Consider the following 2,500-nt stretch of genomic DNA (forward strand, 5'->3'; position numbering starts at 1 on the left):
TTTACTCGTTTATATCAGTTTTACAACAAATGCAATATGCACTAAATACAGTGATGAAAAATGAAATGGATAGAAAGACCAGGGTAATAGATTCCCTACATTTGCATACGGGCAGCGTCGAAAGATCATGAACATCCGTTTTTTATGACGGAAGATATTGTTTTACAATCTGGATTCCATTTTGGCGTATAACATTTCAATGTCGCATTTCAAAGTTGAAATTTAAAAAAAGAAAAAAGACGAGAGAAGTTATCAGCTCAACATGACCAGAATCAAAACATCGTCTGATTGTGACAAGGAAAGTTTGTTTTTCACTTCCAAACATTGTTCGGGCGTCGCAACGACATAGTGTGAATATTTACAATATGCAGTTGACAAATATACTGGATCTATGATACTGGATATTGTTTTAATTTAACACTATTTCATTGCAGAAAATAAAAAGAATGGATGTTTTTAATGAAGCAGAATTATCAAGAATTTCGAACTTATGAACTGTCGAATTTAGTACGTTGGATTATGCATACTGTGGACTACATTCTGAATGTGATCTGTTTTCTCTACTGGTTTCAGTTATGTCATCCCCCAGTAAATAAATGAACAAATAAACACACATGAATTGATAAATATAATAATACACCAATTAATCTAGCTACGTATTATTTCTTTACTTGTTTTTCGTTTATTCGTTTATTAGTAAGAACTGAACCCCAGGTTAATAACTTCTGCAATGTGTACTAAAGAGGGACAACGCTACAGTATGAGCAGTTACCATGCCAGCGACCTAATTACTGTTTTGTATGATCTTCAACTACTCAGTGTAAGAAAATAGGTACCTGTATTTGTGAACGCACATAGCTTCAAAAACTGCATATCATAGGCTTCTGTTACCAAGCACACGCACCAAATATTCAATATTTTTATAGTTCCTATTTTTCCTATAATTTCTTACGTATTTTTCCTCGATGAAAAGACTTATTTATGATAATATTTAATCAATGCAACGTAACAATTACGCCATAACCAAACCGAGTAAAGAACGAAAATTTCACTGTAGTTAAACTCATGGCTTAAACTTTTTGAATTAATGAACGAACGCTGCTGGCACATAAGCTTAACACGCTACAGGTTTGGGCATTACAATTCAGAGAGAGAAAGAGACAGAGAGAGAGAGAGAGAGAGAGAGAGAGAGAGAGAGAGAGAGAGAGAGAGAGAGAGAGAGAGAGAGAGAGAGAGAGAGAGAGAAAACTCGAGGAAGGAAGGAAGGAAGGAAGGAAGAGAGAGAGAGAGAGAGAGAGAGAGAGAGAGAGAGAGAGAGAGAGAGAGAGATACTTGTATATATATATATATATATATATATATAAATATATAAATTTATATATATATATATATATATATATATATATATATATATATATATATATATATATATATATATATACCAGCCAAATTACCCGCACGTTGCTGCGACTTCGTCAATAATCCCTAACCTAACCACACCCCACCTAACTTTAACCGTTAACCCTAACCAATATATATATACATATATTTTTTTAAATGAAATATAGTTATCCAAGTACCTGGAGTGATAGGGTATCAGAATATATATGGTTATGGAGGTCTATCTCCAAAACCCTAGAAGGAGCTCGTGAACAAACAAACAAACAGACAAATGAAAGATAGTTATCCAAGTACCTTGGGTTATAAGGTTTCATGATGTATATATGGTTTTAGGGGTCTATCTGCAAAAACCAAGGCGGAATTCGTGAATAATCACTAACATACCCCACCTAAATTTAGCCCTTAACCCTAACCAAAATATTTATCTATTTATCCTTTTTTTTTGGGGGGGGGGGGAATTAGATATAGTTACCCAAGTACGTGGAGTGATAGGGGGTCTATCTCCAAAATCCCTAGGAGGAGTTTGAACAAACAAACTGACAGACAAATGAAAGATAGTTATTCAAGTATCTTGGGTTATAAGGTTTCAGAATATGTATGGTTATAGGGATTTATCTGCAAAAACCTAGGAGGAGTTCGTGAATAATGTTTAACTTAACCATTGTAGTGGATTGTTAACACTATATGGTGAACGGTACTCGGCCGTAAGAGAAGAATTGAAACAAACTTTAAATATTTTTGGACTCGTTTATTGCATTTCCGCCCGCAATAAAATCAAATAGAAATAAACAATATTTCAACATTTGGTAAAATCATACAATCATTTTACATTTACATGCTTTCTCGTTACAAAGGCTATCATATTTTGTGGCAACATTAATTTTCCAAATATAAATAATATCTATGGACACATGCAATGGTTTGTTTAATCATAGTAATTCTTATATCACAAAAATGCTACACGCGTTAAGTTAGGGGACACTGCAGTAGTGGCGTATTACCACACCATACCCCACCTAACTTTAACCCTTAACTCTAACCAAAATATTTTTTATGAAATATAGTAATCCAAGTATCTGGAGTGATAGGGTATGAGAAT

General features: G+C 33.7%; 2 protein-coding genes across 3 annotated transcripts in view; one reads left to right on the forward strand and one right to left on the reverse strand.

The window, feature by feature from the left end:
• Window positions 1–2,500, reverse strand: part of LOC143027232 (endothelin-converting enzyme homolog) — a 198,621-nt gene that overhangs the window by 168,132 nt on the left and 27,989 nt on the right. The window lies entirely within an intron of this gene.
• The window catches only part of LOC143027231 (uncharacterized), a 260,660-nt gene that overhangs the window by 107,282 nt on the left and 150,878 nt on the right, over window positions 1–2,500 (forward strand). The gene's annotated exons all lie outside the window — the stretch shown is intronic.

The sequence above is a fragment of the Oratosquilla oratoria genome, chromosome 7, assembly GCF_046742065.1.
Source record: "Oratosquilla oratoria isolate Oo_2021 chromosome 7, ASM4674206v1, whole genome shotgun sequence".
Classification (NCBI taxonomy): Eukaryota; Metazoa; Arthropoda; class Malacostraca; order Stomatopoda; family Squillidae; genus Oratosquilla; species Oratosquilla oratoria.